At 38.2% G+C, this 22631-nt stretch overlaps 1 long non-coding RNA gene across 4 annotated transcripts in view; it reads left to right on the top strand.

Annotated features, from left to right (window-relative positions):
• The window catches only part of LOC106506546 (uncharacterized), a 1093182-nt gene that overhangs the window by 47229 nt on the left and 1023322 nt on the right, over positions 1–22631 (top strand). For all 4 annotated transcript variants that reach the window (XR_014839975.1, XR_014839971.1, XR_014839972.1 and 1 more), the window contains exons 2-3: positions 6844–7120; positions 15120–15222. This is a non-coding gene — a long non-coding RNA (uncharacterized LOC106506546). The remainder of the gene's footprint in view (positions 1–6843; positions 7121–15119; positions 15223–22631) is intronic.

Genomic DNA, 22631 nt, shown 5'->3' with positions numbered 1-22631 from the left:
TCTCTATTGCTGTTAAGGTTTCTGTGAACTGATTGGGGCCCTAGAGGACAAATGTTATAAACACTTGAGAAATATAAAGATAAAAGGTGAATGCTGGAGTTTCTTTCTTTAACAGTAAGAAAAATTTGGTGATTTTATTTGTTTAACTTGAACTTTCACAGTTTGATTGGTATAAAATGTATGTAAATGTTTACTAAGGACCAAAATTGAAGTATATTTCCAACCTGTCATTCTCTTAGATCCTTTCCAAGAAGCTTGCATGGGTAGGTGAAGAGTCTTCAGCAGGAACAGGTGGACTTTTTCTGAGAGGTTCCCAGGAGCTTCTGAAAGCTATTCTGAGGAACTGTAGTCACCTCATAAACAAAAAATGCAGTTGTAAAATTTCTAGTGATGATGGAGAGAGAGGTTTCTGAAGACTACCTAAAGCTCCATATATTTGTCTAAATTCCTCATTACAAGATTAAGCAAATAGGAATTTATTATGGATTATTATTTGTTTATTTATTATGGGTTATTTTAATAACCTACACAATCTTCGGATTCCCAGGAAACCAATTTTGAATAGTATTAAACTAGGAAAATTAGTGGCCAGAAGAAATAACCAACCTAATCACAGAACTGGCTTTTGTATCAGGAAAATTATAGCTGCTGCTTCATACAGACTGAAATTTAGAAAGTCAGGCCAAATTCTAGAACTTCTGCTAGAGTTACTCTGAAGAATCAAAGGCTTCTGTTTTTAAGAAGAGCCTGTCTCCTCATTCACGGCTGCTACCTCCTGTTACTCACTTTCTCTGGCTGGCATAGAATTTAGGGCCTGTCTAGCATCCCAGCCATAAGTGGATGGTAATGCAGATGGTTGCTGTTCTAACCTAGTACGTATAGGAAAGATGTTCCTAAAATATGGTTGGTGCAAATGCTTAGTTAGTGGAACCATATACTTCAGGAATGTCAGCTTTAGACATTTTCCCAACCAGAGCAAGCCAATGGCAAATCACAATGTGTCTGTATAATAAGACAAAACTTTTCTGTAATTGATTTATAACTTAATTACATTTGGGCCACAGAATATAATCTGTATGGTTTTGATCATTTTGCATTTTTTTCATCCTTGTTTTATGGGCCTTTTTTTGGAGTGTTGAAATCTTTTATATTTAACGTAATTAGTTAAGTTTAAATCTACCATGCACTGTTTTTTAAATTAAAAAAAAATTTAATTTAGTTGATTTATAGTGTTCTGTCAATTTCTGCAAAGTGACCCAGTTCTGTAGATAGGTTTGTTTGTGCCATATTTTAGATTCCACATGTAAGTGATATCAAATGGTATTTGTCTTTCTCTTTCCAACTTCACTTAGTATGAGAATTTCTAGTTCCATCCATATTGCTGCAAATGACATTATTTTGTACCATTTTAATGGCTGAGTAGTTTTCCATTATTCATATGTATCACATCTTCTTAATCCATTCATCTGTTGATGGACATTTAGGTTGTTTCCATGTCTTGGCTATTGTGAATAGTGCTGCTGTGAACATAGGGGTGCATGTATCTTTTTGAATGCAGGTTTTGTCCACATATATGCCCAGGAGTTGGATTGCTGGATCATATGGTGGTACTATATTTAGTTTTCTAAGGAATCCCATAGTGTTCTCCATAGTGGTTGTACCAATTTACATTCCTACTATCAGTGTAGGAGCATTCCATTTTCTCTCCAGCATCTGTTATTTGTAGACTTATTAATGATGGCCATTCTAACTGGTGTGTGGTGGTACCTCATTGTAGTTTTGATTTGCATTTATCTAATAATTAGTGGTATTGAGCATTTTTTCACGTGCCTATTGGCCATCCATATATCTTCTTTGGAGAAATGTCTGTTTAGGTCTTCAAACAACTCAAAGCAAAAAAACAAAAAATCCAATTGAAAAATGGGCTATTTGTTTTGTTTTTGTTACATTTTTTCTTTTTCTCTTTTCCCTCTTGTTCTGAACTCTCTTATGGATTAAGTATTTTTTTAGTATTCCACTTTATTTGTCTCCACTATTGGTTTATAGCTATTGCTCTTTTTTAATTTATATTACTTTAGAAGTTGCTCAATGGTTCACTACACACATTTTTATTTATTAAAGTCCAGCTTATATATAGCTAATGAGCTAATGTAGAGTAATATTGTCACTTATATCTAATGTAAGACTCTTACAACAGTACAGATCTATTTCATGTTCCAATTATTTATTTTATTGTTTTCAAACAATTCTGCATATTAACACCCCCAAATACGTTGTTATTATTTTTGCTTTAAAGAGCAAACTTACATTTTGGTTTAACTTTTTATTTTGAGCTAATTTTAGACTTATAGAAATGATGCAAAAAAATAGTATAGAGATTTCTTGTATATTTCCTCCCTCAGGTTCCCCAAATGTTAACATTTCACTTGACATAGCACATTTTTAAAAATGAGGAACTTAACATTCGCATGATACTATTAACTACAGACCTTATTATAACTTTATCTGTTTTAGAAAAATTCGAAACAACGAAAAAAGGACTTTTATGTTTGCCCACATCTTGGCTGATTTGGGTCTTCTGAATTCCTTTGTATAGATAAAGATTTTACTTGACATCACTTCTTTCTGCCTGCAAAGCTTTCTTTATCATTCCTTATAATACAGATCTGTTAGTGATAAATTCTCTCAGCTTCTGTTCTTTTGAAAGATTTTTTATTTTTAGTACCTTCATTTCTAAAGCATATTTTTATTTTATATTGAATTCTAGGTTGACAGATTTTCCTTTCAATCATTTAAAGATGTTTTAGGAGTTCCCTTTGTGGCTCAGAGGTAACCAGCCTGACTAGTATCCATGAGGACACGGGTTCAATCTCTGTTCCCACTCAGTGGGTTAAGGATACAGTACTGCTGTGGCTGTGGCATAGGCCGGCAACTGTAGCTGTGATTTGACCCCTAGCCTGGGAACCAACTGAAGCTGCAGATGCAGCTCTAAAAAGACCAAAAAGAAAAAAAAGTTTTATACTTTTCATATTGTTTTCAACATCGAAGTACATGATTACTCTTTCCTTGTTTCTCTTACATAATGTGCCTTTTTCCTCTGGATACTTTAAGGATTCCTCTTTATCACTGGTTCTTAGCAAAATAATTATGAAGTTTCCTTCAGTTTTCTTTATTTTCATCCTGCTTGGCGTTTGCTTAGTATTTTAAATCTGAGAAAATATATTTCATATGGAATTTGAAAATTTTCAGTCATTATTTCCTCAAATTTCTTTATCTGGCATCCTCTGTTTAAATTTGGGGACTGTACATATCAATTGATAATTTCCACTATAGGTCATTGAGGCTTTGTTTCGTTTTCAGTATTTATTCTCTACTTCATCTTGGAAAATTTTCTTCACTAGGTCTTCACGTACACCATTATTTGTTTCAACAATATCTAATTGGCTATTAATCTCATTTAGTGAATTTCTCTTTTCAGATACATTTTTCATATCTAGATATTCTATGTGATTGTTTATATAACTTCCACTTCCCTCTTTATTTTATTCATTATTTCCTTTAAGTTCTGTCATCTCTCTATTTCTGGGTCTGACTCTATTGACTACTATTTATGAATTTCATTTTTCAATTATCCTGCATTTCTTCACACCTAGCAATTTTATTAGATGTTATATCCTGTGGATATTACATTGCTGATTGCTGCATTTTGTTGGTCCCGTCCCTCCTGTCCCTCCCCTTCCCTTCTCTCCCCTCCCCTTTCCTTTCCTTTTTGACTTTTTAGGGCCACACCCTTAGCATATGGAAGTTCCCAGGCTAGGAATGAATTGGAGCTGTAGCTGCTGGCCTATACCACAACCACAGCAATACCAGATCCAAGCCACATCTGTGACCTACACCACAGCTCAGGGCAATGCTGGATCTTTAACCCACTGAATGGAGCCAGGTATCAAACCCACATCCTCAGGGATACCAGTTGGGTTCATTACTGCTGAGCCATCATGGGAACTTCTGTTGTTTTAAAGATTGTTGTATTTTGTTCTGACAAATAGTTATATTGTATACATAGGAATTTCATTCATTTGGGCTTATTTTAATGTGTTTTAGGCTATATTTAGAATAGGCTTTGACTTGGAAATAAATAAGTCCTACTGTGAAATAAATAAGTCCTTCTGTATCTCTTCTTTTTGTATCTCTACCTCGGAGTTAACACAAGCTCTATTCTGGCTGATGGAAACTCAAGTGTTTCCTGGCCCTGTTTGAGCTCTTGCAACTGTTCAGCCTATGACTTCCGGACATTATTTGCTCAGTCTTGCTAAATCTTATCCAGTACATGCACAAATTAATATTTAATACTAGACTTAAGAGCAACCCTAAGCAGATTTCCAGAGCCCTTTTTCTGAATGTATCCCACTGTGCTAGAAATTTGCCCTACAATGTGAATCTCTATCTCTCTAACTTCTGATCTTTGTCTCTTCCACCCAATGTGACTGCTTCCTCTGCTTGTTTAAAAAGTACCTTTTGACAAAAACACATTTCTGTTATCCTCTAGACAGTCTCAATTCAATATTCCCTGTGAAAACATCATCCATTGTCTAAAAATGGTTGTTCATCTTTTTTTTTTTCTTTTTTTGGAGCAGTTTTATGTCTGTTTATGGTAGGAAGTTTAGCCTGGTCCCAGTTAATCCACAATGGAAAGAAGCAGGAATCCAATGAATGTTTTTATACAGGGAAGTACCTTTATATGTTCTATATTTTTGGAATGTAGTTCTAGCTTCTTTGTGGAGAACAGACTTTTGAGAATCAGAGTGGATGCAGATAAATCCTCTAGATGGCTGGTATAGTTGTACAAGAGTGTGACAATTATCTGGGCTTCCATGTTCTCAGTGTATTTTGTAAGAAGCAATTGCTTGATTTTAGGCTCTAGGAAAGAAATGAGACTGATAGTTTGCTGATGGTTTGGATGTAGTAGGGACGAGTAGGAGAGGAATAAATGACATCTGATTTCTTGTTGTGAGCAACTGGGAATAGGGATGTGTGACTAGGAGCAGGTTTAAGGGAAGTAGGAGTGTCAGTCATTCTTTTTTGGATGGATTAATCTTAGTGAGCCTTCCAGAAATCCAAATTGGATATGCAAGTTAGAGATCTTATATAAAGATGGATTCTAATGCCAACATTTTTGGAAAGTAAAAAGTTAATATTTTGACTTCGCTGTGACTTTTCAAGAAGAAGATAAGTGTGCTGTGTTTTCCAATATGTTCTTAGAACCTTGCTTCTAAGGAGCATCTTATTGGGATGCATGTTCTATGGAATGTATTTTGGTAATTTCACTCTAGGCAGGGGGAAGCCAGTGAGTGTTTTAAGTAGGGTTACATGGTATAAAATATTTTAGAAGAGTTATTTTGGCAGAACTTTGATTTGATGATAAAGAGGCTGGAGGCCTAGAGAACAGATGGGATCCTGTTGATATCATCACTTAGACATTTGGGGATGAGGGTCCAGATGAAGGATGACAGAGGGAATCAAAATGAATATGTAGATGCAAAAGAGCATATGAAGGACAGAAATCATTAAATAATGCTTTATTTTAAAAACATAGGTAACCTAGATTATGCCATGCAAAGTTTAAATGAAAAACTCAGTACAGCTGCCATTTAATGAACCCTTGTTATAGGACGGATTCTATTTATGCAGCTCTCTATCTATTTCATAGTCCATATACTAAGAGAAATTTACTTATTTATGAAAGATAGTATGGCTACAATTTGAATAATTACTGAGTGGTTTTGTAATTAAGATTATCTTGGTTATCAACATAAATTGAAATAATATGAACAGTTAGAAACAGTTACTGTAAGATATGCATGTACTATCAAAATCTTCCAGGATGAGAGATCAGTAATTTAAACATGACACTTGAACATTAAAAAGGAATTTTGCTGGTAAAAATACATGATAGATAATGTGACATTAAATGACATATGATTATATATAATCTGATATACTTTAATATAATATAAATTAGCGGCTAAAGTACAACTGAAAGCTCTTTAACCTCCAAAGTTTTACTTCTAAAGTTGTAGCTTGTGATATTAGACAAACTTTTGAAATAAAATAATAGGGCAAATGAAGAATATAGACTTAGCTAACTTAGACTCAGTAAACCATATCAACAAAAGCAAATGATGATGATACAAGTGCCAATGAAGGAGATATTTTTATATTAAACATATAATATCTTATTGATATATGCTAGGTACTTTATCTACATTACTTCCTGTACCTCATAGCATCTTGTGAAAGTGGTCATATCATATTCATTTTATCCATGAGAAACAAACACTCAAAGGTTAGCTCATCAAAGATTCACATTCAGTTATCCACAGAGTTGGAAGATAAATTGAGTTTCTATGATTTTTATGTTTACTTCATCCAGACTTTATTTATTTATTTATTTGTGTCTTTTTAGGGATGCACCAGCAGCATATGGAGGTTTCCAGGCTAGGGATCAAATTGGAGCTGAAGTTGCCGACCTATGCCACAGCAATGCTGGATCCTTAACCCACCAAGCAAGGCCAGGGATTGAACCTAATGGATACTAGGTGGGTTCATTAACCACTGAGCCACTGTGGGAACTCCTACTTCATCTAGAATTTAAAGCAACATTGGCGCTCTTCAGTATTGTTTTCTGATTATTTACAGTGTTGGTCTTCAGTGTCATATAAATATACCCATCTAGTTTATTCAGACTGTTTAAAATTCCATTTCTTTTGTAAAGAATTTTGTGAATAAAAGAAAGGTAAAAGATTATTCTTCCTTAGTAAATAGTGATTACTTACCTTCCAGGTATGAAACGTTGTTGGACGAGGTCATTGAGAAGATGTAACCACTGAGTGATCTGCATGCTGGACCTGGGCAATCAAAGGCACCTCATCCTCTCTCCTGTCCTTGGACCTACACTTTACATTCTACCCACCATTCCCACAGTGCAAAGGTGTTGACTAGACCTCTGGATGGTATATGTGACTCAGTCCAGTAAAGGCCACTATATAAACTCTTAAGATTCTGGTTGGAAAATACGGAGAACAGCTTGTCTTGCACCTGCCCAAGAGAATCCTTTTAAGTAAGTCCCCTTGCTTGTTATTGGCCACATATCCAATCCAAAGTGATTTGCCTCTTCCTTTGGTCTCTCCCTCCTTCCATGTATGGGGGCCAGTTTGAAAACCAACAGTTGTCAAATCAGCCAGGACACTGAAGAAAGGGGCCTTGGGAGAGAGGCATCGAGGTGAAGTGGGGGTAGGGGGTCCTAAGCTGGACATCGACTTCTGTGTAAGGAAGGATGACCTCTATGTTATATGCTTGTGGACCACTATGTGAATATGGGGATGCCCCTAAGACACCAACTGGTCAAATATGCTTGTTTGAGGAACAGTGCAGAGCACACAAAGAAGGAAAATGAATGGCTGCTACAGCAGGCTGACCTCTACTGTGAGCAGTTCATCTAGTCACCATTGCCAAATTGGAGGCTATTACTTAAGGTAGAGAGTTGGAAGAGGAGCTGAAGTTAGAGAACAAGCTGTGAGTGTCCACTGCTTTGCTAGCTCTGGAGCTGGATGACAAGGTGGGAGAGGAGGTTCATAAGTTGGAGACTTTAGTGTGCTGTTTTGCAAAAACAGGAAGGCACAAGATGCCTCAGATTAAGGTCTGAGTGCTTGTGAAGAAGACTGATTGGGGTGTTAAGAGGTGGGATTCCTGGGACAGTGAGGAGAATGAAGAAAAGGATGTTGTGATGATTGACAGCAAAACAGATGAAATGCCCCATGCTGTCTGACCTTTAGTACAAAGAAAAGTAAAAGCACAGAGACAACAAACCCAGCAAGTGGATAGCCCCCAGTTCAGGAAACATTTCTGATGAGAGGATATACTCCTGTTGAGCTTATTAAAAGAGCCTCCAAGTTCCAGCAAAAGGCCAGGGGGCAAAATCCAAGCAAAGTTAGTGCATGCAAGTGATATGACAAGTCACTTGGATTTCATTGACCAGGAAGAAGATAAGGAAAATAAGCAACATTACCACAACCTGCATCGGGCATCACCTGCATGTGTTCAGGGGGTTCCAAGAACTTACTCCCTTGTAGGTAGGGTTATTCTACTCTACAGGAAGGTTTGGCCCAATGAGGAGGTTTTCCCTGGGCATTTGGAACCCTGGAAATCTATAAAGAGGTACAAAAAGTTCTTAGACCGTTGGGAATGAGATAGGCCATCCACTCCCCTGTCTATGAAAACCCTGATCGGGCCATGTTCACTGTAGAAATGAAAGCCAAGATACTTCAATGCATTCCTAGCACCTGGTATGGAATGCTAATATTCACACTCACCCTAGTCCTGGGCCAAGATATTTACAATTTGGAGCAATCCATTGCTGATCTAGGGGAAACTGACAAATTTCAGGAATAGGTACAGGCTGTGGAAAAGACTGAGAAAGAGGGAGATAGCTTAGAAAGCCAAAAGACTATCCTAGTTGGCTATAAAGGGTCTGGTAAAAGTAACCTGGAAGCAAATGTGGTATAACCTCCTTGATGCCAGGATCTCACCTGAAAAGATAAACCAGCAATTCAAAGCTGTGTTGGTTAGCCTGTGGGAAGCCTTAAAACCTGAACAATAGGTCAGATCTGTCTGTTAGCACCACCATCCCTGATGTCCTTCCTGCTCTTGCAAAGGCCTTAGGATACAGTCCTATTTGAGATGAGTACCTTTCTTGCCCTGGGAAGGCCATGACTACTTTTACATGAGGGCATTGGAGGTGATCAGAGGCCTTGTGTTGAGTCCACTCTTTACTGGTCATCCAGAAATAAATCAAAGACGACTCTGGTTGACACAATACTGTAAGACATGGTAAGCCTCTGGTTCCTTCAGTGCCATCAGTGATTATGGAGGGCAAGCAGTTATGGTAGGAAGGTCCCTTTGACACTGCAAACTGGGCATTCTCCTTCTTCATGAGAACACAGGAATCTCCAATACCAGAGAACATATTGGGCATTGCTATCCTGCAAGGTCAGACTATATAAACCTCAATTGGTGAATTTCACCTTGGGGTTAGTGTAATAAAACCAGTACTGAAGGGAAATGCCAAATGGGAACCAGTAAGCCTGTTACCCCACAGAGAGTGGTAACTGTTAAATAATACAAATTGCTCGGGGGAGAGGCTTAAGGAAATAAGAGAAACAACCCCAAAAGTGCCCCAAGTGAGTGTTGTATGCCCACTTTCAGCAGCCCAGTGTGGCCAGTTAAACATCCAGATGGCTTATAGCAGATGACCCTGGACTACTGGGAGTTGAACGAGGTGCCCCCCACCCCCAATCCATGTGGCCATGTTCAACATAGCCATCATCTTAGCTATTCTTGGGCCACTGTCTCAATAATATACCATGCTGTACTGGACCAAAACAGACAGTTTTTTTCAGTATACCCCTGGCCACTGAGTCAGAAGATCAATTTGCCTTCATGTGGGAGGGGCAACAGTGGACCTTTAAGTGCTTCCCTAAGACTACTCATATAGCCGGACAGTATGTCACAGGATAGTAGCCTTGGATCTGTTCCTGTTGTCCTTTCCCATATCAGTAAAATGGGCCCAATGCATTTTATTTTTATTTTTTTTAATTTTTAATGATTTTTATTTTTTATTATAGTGGATTTATAGTGTTCTGTCAATTTTCTACTGTGCAGCAAAGTGACCCAGTCACACATATAGGTACATTCTTTTTCTCACATCATCCTCCAGCATGTTTCATCACTGTGACTAGATATAGTTCCCAGTGCTGTACAGCAGGATCTCATTGCTTATCCACTCCTAATGCAATAGTTTGTATCTATTAACCCCAGACTCCCACTTCCCCCCACTCCCTCCCCAACCCCTGGCAACCACAAGTCTGTTCTCCAAGTTTCTTTCCTGTGGAAAGGTTCATTTGTGCTATCTGTTAGATTCTGTAATCTTAACATATAAAGCCTTGCCTCTGCTGCAGTACACTGCAGATTTTGCTGGAGCATCTGTAAGGGAGAGGATGGGCAATGAACCCACTAAAATTCACAGCCCAGGCACTGAAGTAAAGTTTCTGGGAGTCATTTAGTTGGATGAGATGTACGTTGTCTTAGAAGTTGTGACTGATAAGGTGCAAGCCCATCCAACTCTTAAGAGCATGAAGAATGTTAAGGCTTTGTAGGGATTTGGGAGTTTTGGAGGACTTTTATTTCCTGCCTGTCACATTGCTTCCATTCCTTATACTACCTGGTAAAGAAAAGGCAAATGCAGGACTAGAGATCAGAGAAACAAGATGCCTTTGAGAAGGTGAAAATACTAGTGAAGCAGATAAAAGCTCTGGCAACTCGAAAGCAGGGCAACTGTTTGAATTATTAGTATCTGTGACTATGGAAGATATATGTTGGACACTGGCAGAGACAGCAGAAAGAGAAAGTACCCTTAGGATTTTTGTCCCAGCTCTGGAAGGGAGAAGAAACCTGATATACTCCAGTATAGGTGTGGAGTGTGTACACATGCCGCTCCAGATAGAGGCTCTAGGAAGGGACAACATGTCATAGTAAGAATTCCCCTTCCTATTAAGGGATAGGTTGAAAACATGTTCCATCAGCCTCCTTCTGCCATGGCTCAAACTTCCACATTGACTAAGTGGCATGTCTGTTTGCGGCAGAGGATGACCTTGCCCAGCAATCACTGTCTGTAGATATGTAGGTGCTACTGGGCACTGTAGAAGAATGTAGAGTCCCCACCCCTATTCCTCTGTCAGCCCCTGCAGCCTGTAGAAAGAGAGTGGAGGAAATTCTCCTGAGGCCAGTATATATAGGTAGAGAGTTGGGGCAAACAATCCACACAAACTGCAGTTACTGTTCTGCCCAACACTGACACCATTTGGATGGAAATAGGAATGGACCATAGTAGCCAATGGACTGAATTCAGAGCCCATTGGCTGGTGATCACTCATAAGCCCTGACTGTTAACCCTTTGCACTGAGAAGCCATTTGAAAGGGATCAACCCTGTGGCTTGGACAATCGTAAGCAGAGAGGTGAATGATAATGAAAAGCCCCGTGGAGTCAAGATATGTAGACATTTTGGTTTGCCTGCAAGAGCCTGATGCAGTCCGCACTGATTTCCATGCAAAGATCATAAGGTGTTGGCACCCTCTGGCAATTAGGGAGCTCATACTCTATCCCAGCTATAAGGCTTAACAACTGACCCTTCAGTAGGTAGTATGGTGGTGATTTTATGCATAGGAAGAACAGCCACTGTACCACCCAGGTGGGATGGCATATTGCTGTGGATCCTGGATTGTTCTTGAAATACAATGACTTGGTTAATTTAGTAACAGGAACATGTGTATTCTAAGCATTGCCCAAGACAGCTTCCAAAGGAGTGTGAAGCCAATCACTGGAGTTCCCAAGGGCTTGGCAACTTGATTATATTGACCCCCTTCCTTTGACTGAGGGTGGTAAACAAGCCCTAATTTGTGTGGACACTGCATCTGTCCTAAGCACCTTCTCCCTTGTCATCATGCAAACCAGCCTGAAACTAGGCTGCTACTATTAGGGGATTAGAAAATCTAAGTACCATACAGATACTCTCATCTAATAATGACTCGGAGAAAATGAGATGCGCAAGACTAGGGGAAAAAAAAATAAAACAAAAAACATGACAGTAAATGGAACTTCCATCTTCACCATTTTAAGCACAATGGTTTGGTAGAAAGAAAGAATGAAATATTAAAGCAGCAGATTAAATTACTAATCAGTAAAATCACCTTGGGCAGGTGGACTGCAGTGCTGACCTAGGCTTTAATACATTTGAATGATCAACCAGTAGGGCCTGTTACCCCATGTGCCAGACTGGGGACCCCACCCAAGACACTCAGCATTGTAAAGATATGAAAGATATGAAACTCACCCGGTAAGCTTTAAATGAGAGCTGGCAAAACTTATCTTTACTGATCATTGAAATGTCTCTAATAAGAAAAGTTGTCTTTCAAAATAGGATGGCCTTGGGCACTATTACTGCTCGGCAAGTATTATTACCTGTGCTGTTATCTGAGTGGAATTTTGTATGTTCATACCTGGTAGTTTTCTAATGTATCATCTTTATTTTTATTTTTTTTGCTTTTTAGGGCTGCACCCACAGCATATAGAGGTTCCCAGGCTAAGGGTCGAATAAGAGATATAACTGCCAACCTACACCACAGCCACAACAATGCCAGATCTGAGCCGTATCTGCAACCTACACCATAGCTCAGGGCAATGCTGGATCCTTAACCCACTGAGTGAGTCCAGGGATTGAACTCTCAACATCACGGTTCCTAGTTGATTCCTTTCTACTGAGCCATGATGGGAACTCCTGTATCATCTTTATTAAATCACATCAGTATACATGTGAATGGCCCAGATCTCCAGTCTAAATTAGGACTCCATAAATCAGTGGTTCAGATTATGGGGCTCTTGGTGAAAAATATTGTCTCTTATTTTGGGAATTATTATCTTGATCTGTGTTTTTCCTTCATGCACCTCTATCCTTGCTGTGGCATCTGCCTCCAGTGCAGGCAGAAAGCAACCAGTGAGTCATCCCCATGCCAGTGAAACCCCTTGCTGACTGCTTAGGGTGCACTGAGGAAGAGGGGCATGTGAGCCAGTAAGAGCCAAGAGCTGGGTCTGGAGAGGGTGGAGTGGTAGAGGAGGTCATAGAGAGCATGTGGCCACTGGTTGACCCACAATTGTAGTCAGAGGTCTTTTACTCCCTCCCCTGTCCTTAGAATGTACACTTTTTGCTCAGTGTTCCCACAATGGGCTCTGTTCCAAGGACACAGCCTTGAGAGACCATCTGGAGAGTGTACGTGACTGAACCCAGTTAAGGCCTCTACATAGTTTTAAGATTCTGGTGAGTGAGTGGGAGAGCTAGTTACCTTGTTTTTGCCCAAGACGAGCATTGCATGTAAGTTCCTTTGCTTATTAGGACTGCCACTTACCAGTCTGGAGTGGATTGCCTCTTTCTTTGGTTTCTCCCTGCCCTTTGTATATCGGCTTCAGTTTATGAACCAGCAAACATGATTGTTCATTTTTGAGGCTCGTATTTTGTGGTACATTGATTTGTTGTTTAGCTCTATTTATTCATTTGAACAGTTTTTCTGGTTAGGGAAGGAACTTTCAAATGGAAATTAGGAGTAGTTTGAGGCCATCTAAAGCATTTATAATTACATTTGATGTAAACACAAGAGATGAAATGATATATCATCAGATACAGTCTTCAGGTGTGTGCACTGTTGAGTGAAAAATAAATATGAGCATAATATTCTTATGAAACAAAAAATTTTGACAAGGAACAAGAAGGTGAATTTTGTGTGAAAAGGAAGATGCTCACGTGTGTTGAAAAAATAATTAAAAACAAGGTCCTCAGAGGGAAAGAATAACCTGGAAATAATATTGTCGAAAAGATCTGTGATGATAGAGAAAAACAAATTGGAAATGAGGTTGAAATGCGATGGTAGACAGGAATGTTATTATGTTTTAGAGCCCTCTGTGGAAGCATCCCGTTTCATAGCAGGAGGGAGCTGTACCTCTTCACAGGGCAGAGACACAATCACAATTGGAATAATAAATAATGCTTCTGTTTGGGGGATCTCATTACCAGAAATTATAGTCAAAATGGAAGTAGTACAGAGTAGAGTAATAATTGTGGTTAGGAACTGCCAGAATTACTTCTAGACGAGATGATTAAAAGAATTAAATAGCTTGGTAAGGGGTGCCTAAGTGTGGGAGTGTTTACAGTCACGGGGAGAATGTTAACCCTAAAGAGAGCGGTATCAGTTATTTAGCATGGTGGTAAGGGCTGTACGTAGAAGCAGTTTGGTGAGATTAGGAAAAGGGGGATTGAGGCAGCAGTCACAGAACTCATTTGAACACTGAGGAGTATGCTTAGGAGCACAGCCTGGATTTACAATTTGCAGTTTTAGCTTCAGTGATTCTAAACATTTCTGTGGATTATGCATGTTCTTTTCCCCTGTTTATTCCCTTTCCTCCTTGTAATTTTTATCCTCTCATTTGAACCATAAGTTCTGTGTTTCTTTGTGTCAATACACTTTATGGATCATCTGTGGATTCCTGCCCAGTTAAATTACACTATCTTTTAAAATTTATGTTTCGGCCCTGAGCTAGCAATCATTTTGCAAGCACTGGAAGCAACGTTTTCCTCACAAATTTGCCCTCTTTTAGTGCATGGGGATATTATATTACCAAGTGCTATAGAATGTATTTCTGTAACCAGAAATTTTCAGTATTCTAATAAAAAGTATAAAAAGATGTGGCTATCGGTAACTCAGTTTGAATTTCATATCATAGCATTCCATGTTTCCTGGCTACTAAATTTGTTTTAATGTGAAATTTAAACAGTCTTGGCTTTGAATTATGAATGCAATGAAACGTAGCAAAATATATAAGGAGTCCCACAGAAATGTAAACCGGGGGATAATATTCCTTTACTGTGGAACAACTGCCTTCTCTTAAAAGAGTGACAGCATTTCTGTAAAGTCTTATCATCTAAGCTTTATCAAGAAGTAGCTGAAAGAAGCAGAAGTGCAGAGATGCTTTGGAAAAACAAACACTATCATCCTCGGTGGTGCACAGAGATAGGTCTCCAAAGAAGATGCAAATAAGCAAAGCAGGCATTAGTACTCAAGAAAAGCTGAAGTACCTTTACCGAAGCCTCTGTTCATAGCATTTCAGTGCCCTTAGGAGAAATGTTCTCTTAATCAAGAATTAAAATATTCCATGTTCTTTACAAAATCCAATGCCATTTGTAGGATGTCTGAAGGGAGATGTGGGAAAACTCATGCCACAACAACAAACAATAAAGAAATACATTTTAATTTTTCTTATGTTTTGGAAAATGTATTACGTTTACATCTAGAGAAAATTTCTTCTTTTCTTCTTCTTTCCTCTCCTTTTCCCCCTGTCTCTTTTCTGCTTCAGTTAATGTTACTAGAAGTGAGATATTAAATGGCTTTGATGATTGAAATGTTAAAGCCTATATGAGTCATAAGAAAAGTGAGGGTTTGGCCTTTCTTTTGTTCAGATTATGTGCCTGACACACAGCTGGTGCCTATGATCTCTTCTGCTGTTGGAGACGGGGATCATGTGTTCACAGTGATAGCCAGAGCTTCCTCCTGCTTCCTGTGGTGAGTACCACTGCTATCTACACTTGTGCTGGTATAAATCCTGCAAAGAGAATACTGTGTGCCTCTAAGTCTTCTAGGGCCTGGTTATAGGATAATATCCAGAGAGATACCCAGTTGTTCCTGATTTTAGAAAAAAACAAACAAAAAACTTCTGTAACCTGGGCAAATACTTCTTACCTCTGGATTCTAGACCAGTTCAAAAGTAGTTAAGTAGATTGAATATGTGTCATAAAACTTTCGCTTAGTACTGCTTGGTAAGAGAGCTCACCATTGTTGCTCACTCCTGACTTAAAAGTTTTAGTTTAAAAGTAGAATAGTTATTGACCTAACTGTCTTACCTTGATAGTGCTGTGATGCTGGGACGAAGAGGTATGGAATTAAAAGAGGCTCATTTATTACAAACACAACATGATTGCATATCTTTCTCATTAAATCTGTACATGAAATGGAAAGCTGGTGTAAGAACAGCAGTAGTAAAACAAGAAGCAAAGAACAGTGCCTGAGAGTGTACTGTATTAATGAATTGACCCAGGACTTAAATGTCAAGGGGTGTCAGTTCCCAGTCCTTCTCTTTTGTAAAACCAAGTTTAATATATACATTTGCTCATCATCCATGCAAACACACAGGTGTATATAAACACATTGTAATGTGCACATGTGCATACATGTATAGCTTATTTAGAAAAATGACAACTGTAGAAAATCCAGAACGTTGGAAACATGAATAATATTTCTATAACTCAAAGGTAATTGGGAAGTTACTGCTAATATCTTTGTTTTTCCTCAGAACTTTAATGTAGTTGTGATTATCTTGTATTTTGTATCTTATTTTTTTAAAGTTTAAGATGATAATGATCATTTCATGCGCCTCTATAAACTCTTTATAGACATCATTTTAAATATATTTTACAAGTCTACAGTCTGAGTAATTACATAGTTTATTTAACTATTCCCTATATTTGGGGCTTTTGATTTATTTCTCTTTCTAGCTCTCTTACATTATTTTTTCCCCTTTCCATCATCTTTGTCTCCTTCTCTCTATTCCTTCTTTCTCTCCTTCTCTCTGTTGCTTCTCATTTTTATCAGGACTCTGTCCAAACTTTTCAGTCCCGATGCACTGATACTGATACTTGTGTGTCTTGAAGGAGAAGAGAGTAAGAGCCATGTGTTTAAACTGAATGATGCTATTGGTAGTTCTTTAATAGCCAGGTAACACCCACAAATATCTGCTGTGGAGCCTTGCATTGTGTGTAACTCAAGGGGAGAGCATTAACTTGCATGTTAAGAGGCTGCTGAGAAAAAGCAGTATCATCCTTGTGAGTATTGGTGACAAAGCAGGTGCAGGGACTCAGCTCAGAGCAGTGGAAGCCAGTGAAGTGGAAAAGGCAGAGGCTTCAGATGGTGAGTGAGTGATTTGGAGGCAAACATAAGTTACCACTTGTGGACTTTCAAAAAAATGTTTTAAAAGAGTTAATATCGAATAAGTTTTATGTATTTGGATGTAAATATCAATGTTCATATAACCTTACTGATAGATGTGGGGAGATTTGGGACATGTGACTAAAACCACAGTATTAAATCTTTGCTCATAAGGGTCTCCTTGCCCTATATTTCCCAGAGTTTTCTTAAAGATGGATTCCCATATGATAACTTACCAAATTTTTGCCTCTAAACAAATCCTGAGGCAATAATTTATGTGCAAGGAGTTTATTTGGAAGATTTCATAATGCCCAAGTGAGGAAATGGAGACAATTAGATGAGACCAAAAAAAAAAAAAAAAAAGCCAATAAGAGTGCTGTAACAAGTGGATTATCCATGTGGGCAACTGGGAATTGATCCCACCAGAGACCTTCTGAGAAACCAGCCTGCAGAGACCAGCAAACAGGCCAAGGCATGAGCATTTATTAGCATTTTTTTTCTTTGAGAGTTGCTGTAGGCTCATTAACTCCTCCATATCTCCAGAAAATGCCTCCTTGCAGACAGATGTGGTTCCAGAGTTATAGAATTATCAGCAGGCTGAAAATTGTATATTGCCACTGCCAAAACACTCAAGTGGGCCAAGGGGTAAAGGATGGGGCAATGACAGTGTCTGTCACACTGGACTTACCAAGTCTCTTTACATTTCATACACTGTTCTTGTGATTATATGTCCCATATTTAGGATTGTCATTCCTTTGCTTTCTGACATGTAGAAATCACAAGGCTTCTAGATAGAGACAAAATATGCCTCCAAAGCTTTTCTCAACTTCTGTGCCAAAGTTCACGTAAGCAACCAAAGTATAGAAGTTGTTCTGCATTGAAGGTCAACTGTGATGTCAGGTTCTCCTTAGAAAGAAGAAATATTGAGGTAGAAATATGCTTGAAATATGGAAGAGAAATTTGCTACCATAAGTAGCCTCACTCTGAGGGTGGCCTAATTGACTTAGAGTTTTGGCTCATGCCTTTGAAAATTCTCTTTATTTCCATCCCCAATTCAAGTTGTCTGATGCCAGTGCCTATTTCTTTTAGCATTTCTTTCATTTTCCAGTTCTCCTTCATTCTGCTTGTAATAAATCAACCAAGAAACACTTTTGACCTTTCCTGTGTCCTATCTTTCTTTATTCCTTCTTAGTTAAGAATTCTGGGGGGAAAAAAAGAGCAAGAGTAAGAAAAGAAGTTTACACTTCCTCACCAAGCAGACACATGTCAACACACACACACAGAAAAATACCTGACTTTCATCACTTCACTGAGAAGGTTCTTGTCATATTATATATATATATCTTGTCATATTATACATATCTGTCTTGGCCAATCTAGTCATTGTTTTTTGTGTTGTTTTGTTTTATTCAATTTGAACTTACTGATTGCTCTGCTGACAGCAACACTGTTACATACCACATAATGAACATCACCTCTTGTACACCTTACAGAGCTCATGTTAAAAGCTAAGTTCATCATATCTCAAACCAGCCATATGTCTTTAACCGGCCCCAAATTTACTCCTCTTATCTTGGTGGCTAGCATCACCGCCTGACAAAAACCTAAGCAAAAAGAGTTGGAGTCATTTCAGAAGTTCTTTATCACTTATTTTCCACATCAAATCAGTCTTATGTTTTTACTTCCTAAATAAAATGTTTCTGAGGCTACACACTATGTCATAAAACAGTATTTCTTTGACTCTGGACCTGTCTAGTCTTTGGAAATTCTAGTTTCACTCAAGATCTTCTGAAGCTTTTCCAGTGGGGTATCTCATATTTATTTCAAGAATGTGTCATTCCTACGAGATCTATTATTTAGCCCCTTTACTGTGTATCTTCAATTGCTTCTGAGATAGACAGTAATACATGCCACTAGTATCATATTACAGAAATCCCCAGGGCCACTGCTTCTGCCTTACAAAAATGTTGCTTCTACTTCTAATGTTCATTTGATTTGCATTAAGGCCGTGGAAACTAAAAATTGAAAATGCTGATTTCTAGGACACTGGAGACACCATGATCCCTAGTCACTGTTGCCACTGACACTGCTATTAATGTCCATACTACCAATGATGCCTAGAACCAGCAGTCTCCTAAATTATTTTTCTTCTTTGTGATATCCACTGATAATTTGTTGATTAGACTCTTGGCCAACTATGGCAACCTGTCTTTTAGACAAACCCAGATATAGCTGCATCCTAAGGTAAGCAACTTGAGCTTAAGGTTGAACTTTTGATACTTTCTATCTCCAGTAAAATATTTGAAATTTCTCTGTGCCTCCTCTGAGAATCAAGCTTGGAATGATAGGGCTGTAAAAAGTTATTTTCATGGACCACTCCAGTGTTTCTGCTGGGGACAGACTCTTGAATACAGGGACAGACTTTGGGTGTGACACCTGCTCCTGGCATGCCAGAGGAATGTCGTGGCAGTACCTCATATACCACCCATGCTTTGGCATTGATACATTTTTTTTTCCTAGAGGTGAGAGTCTTCACTTCTATCACCCTCTCACATCCAGCAGTGATATCTCCACTTACCTCCTGGATTTTACTTGAAGGAGCAGCATGGGGAAATGACACTATACACATCTTCCATCCTATGCATATGGGATGACTGAGCTGCTCAGGCTAGGATATCAGTCATTCTTTTCCAATCCTTTATGCACCTTTGATAGTAGAGTCGTCTGAGAGATTAGACTATGATGTCCTCCAAAGCGTACATGATTGGGCTCTTCTCCTCATCACCTGAATAAATCACTGCCTGGTCCAGGGGTGAGGAGATCACAGTTTTACAATCCCTCATGATTATTTTGGTGGGTTCACACAGGACTATGATTGCACTTAATATTCAGGCAGAGTCTCATATGATCTTCCTCTAGCTGGGGAATTACTGCATTAGTCACTGACAATCCTTTTTCAGGCTCTCCAGAGGCCATTGCAGCCAACACTGTTGCTGTGGAGCTGTGCCACTGCTTCTCTCACCCGCTCTGCACTGCTACTCTGGGGTCAGTGGGCTCCACACCTGGAACCCTCGATTTCTATGAAGATGAAAAATGTGTTGTTTTCATAAGTGTCCTTAGGGGTTGGTCCAAAGAAGATTTAAGTAATAATACCTAGAGACTTTCCCAACCAACTAATACTTAGCATGTTAATTGAGCCTGTTAGCCTGAAGCCAAAGTTACACACTGACTTTCTATCCTTCTGGGATTAATTCTGTTTTTAGGGGACTTCCTCAGTTTTTCCTGTATATAGACCTCTGAGGAGTCTATTTTACTAATTTCTTGGTTTGTCTAGTCATCCCAGATTCTTAATATATCAGTATTTCTTATAGGTATATTTCTTTTATTACATCCCCAGTGTTGTTTTTCAAGATCAGACACAACACTTCCTAGAGCTTGCTAGGAAATCCCGTGCTAGACAAACCTGAGTTCAGATACAAGCTCCCCACCTTACTAGTTATGTGGACCTTGGCATATTACTTATCATCTTCTCTTATCCTAAATTGACTTATCTTTAAAATAAAAACAAGAATAGTACATGCCTTGTAGGGTGATGGTTGGACTGAATGAAATAATTCAAATAAAGTGCTAGGAATAGCAGTCAGCACGTAACACATGCTCCATAAATGTTAGGAGCCATTATTGTTCTTACTTTTGCCTGGATTACTACAGAATTCTCTTAACTGGTTTCCTAATCCTTATTTGGAGCTCTTCCAGTCTACTCTCTACAGTGCTGTAAGAGTAATCTTTCTGAAACTTAACCCTGATGTGTCACTTCTCTGCTTAAAACCTTTAAACTTATTTTCATAGGTTTAATCATGGCGCTAGACTCCTTAGCCTGGCACTCCTTAGATTGCCCATTGCAGTCATGAGTTGTCTCTCTAGTCTTGTCTGCTTGCCAGTCTCACCCAAACTTCCACTGCTTTTAGCATAAGCAAATACTTAGAGTTCTCCAGAAGCAACATACTTGTTGTATGTCCTTGATGTTGTGCCTATGCCTGTTCATGGAACACCTTTGTCCCTATTTTCTTCTCTTTAATTTATACAGATTTTTCAAAAGCATCACAGCCCCCAGGAAACTCTCCACTTTGAATTTGATTGAAATGGCCTCCTTCTCTTCCAGTTAGCCTATTCTAAACTTGCCCATCCTAGCACTTGCTATAATTGTCTCTTTCCTATATGTTGACTCTTTTAATTGAAAGCTTTTTTTTTTTTTTTTTTTTTTTTTAGCATAGCACCCATGGCACATGGAAGTTCCCAGTCTATGGGGTCTAATCTTAGCTGCAACTGTCAGCCTGCACCATAGTCACACCAGATCCAAGCCACATCTGTGACCTATACCACAGCTCAGAGCAATGCTGGATCCTTAACCTACTGAATGGGGCCAGGGATTTAACCCACATCCTCATGGATACTAGTCAGGTTTTTTAGTGCTGAACCACAATGCGAACTCCATGTATCTTCAATGTTTATAAGCCATCTAGGAGATAGTGGGTACCTACTGTTTGTTGAATGAATGCCTGACAGAGGAGTTAAAAAGCAAGATATATATGGGAGGAAAGGCACAGTAAAATGTAGAAAGGCCTCAGATTTCCCCACTCATATTGAATTTCCTTTTGCTGTATTAGCATAGTAAAGTAGATCTTGGAAGGGTCAGGATTTTTCCAAGATCTTAGGAAGTATGTGAAAAAAGGATTTGGGATTCCTAGATGTTTCTGGTATTGATTTATATTTGTATTGAGTTGTAGGAAGTATTTAATGGTCTGAAACTACCCGTCCTCTAGACTGCTGAAATACCTGTGTTACTTATTTGTACTGAAAAATGTCCTTGGAACAGATCTCAAACATCTGATATGCCAGTATTTAAATGATCTTATTTCATTATGTAAGCTTCTCAGGGTCTTATATTCTCTCATTTTTTGTAATCCCTTGTAAGAAATAAATAAGATTCCCTAATACGTATTTACATGGGAAATGATAGCCACATTATATAATATAGTTGTAGTGAAGAAAAAATGAAGTCTAAACTGAATTTCTGTGAAAAGAGTCTTTAAATTCACATTTGTATAAGGTTTCTTACATAAGTATTTTCTTCATACTTTTTTTGGGATAGTTCATAGTTTATTTGTAAAAACACAAACAAGTAGTAGAGACTGTATTATTCAGGAGGTAAAGTCTTTATTTCTATTAAGTAAATATGTTTTTAAAGCCTTAATAGAAGCAGAATTTCCCATGGTCATATTTAACCTAATGACTATGTTATTTGAAAAAAAACATTCTTCTATAATAAAAAAATAATTTTCTACAATATTATCCAAAAAAAGACTTAAACAACTTTATGCTACCATAAATATAATAAAATATTTCACAATCTCTTCTGCTGAAATTCAATTATGCAGTTTTTAATAAAGCACATCATCAGTAACTTGAAAAAATGGTTTAAGGCAAAAAACATTTTTTTGAAAGAACACCATAAACATTTGAAACCATAAAATTGTAAGCATTCAAAGCTTATAAGTAGGGTTTTACAGGAAGTCAATTTGGCTTCATATGCTTGTTAAAATAGGGATATTTGGTGCTAGTCTATATAATCATAAAAATAAATATTTGAAATTACCTCCATTTTAAATTGGAGTAATTTAGGTTGATATTATCACATTAAATTAAAAATAAAGCATAATGATTTCAGAAGGCAGTATATAGACACATCAATTTACAGATGAGTTATTTTTTTAAGGTTCCTTTTTACGTTCATTGGATGGGACTTTGAGAACACAGTGATCAACGTCCCATCTTAGTTGAATTATCAGACCAGGAAATGGAAGTACCTTCTGTAGGAAGTAGAGAACTAAATATATAATATATATTATGACATTTTTTCACTGGGAATGTACATTAAGCATTTAGGCTGGGATTTGAGGACCACAGCTTGTTTTGCTCCTGAGGGAGTA

Source organism: Sus scrofa, chromosome 1, assembly GCF_054392235.1.
Source record: "Sus scrofa isolate SSC_HxYL_T2T_F1_AM1 chromosome 1, Sscrofa_HxYL_maternal_Yorkshire_Landrace_v2.0, whole genome shotgun sequence".
In the NCBI taxonomy this organism is placed as follows: Eukaryota; Metazoa; Chordata; class Mammalia; order Artiodactyla; family Suidae; genus Sus; species Sus scrofa.
Note: the sequence above shows the minus strand (reverse complement) of the source record. Positions and strands in the feature narration are given on the sequence as shown.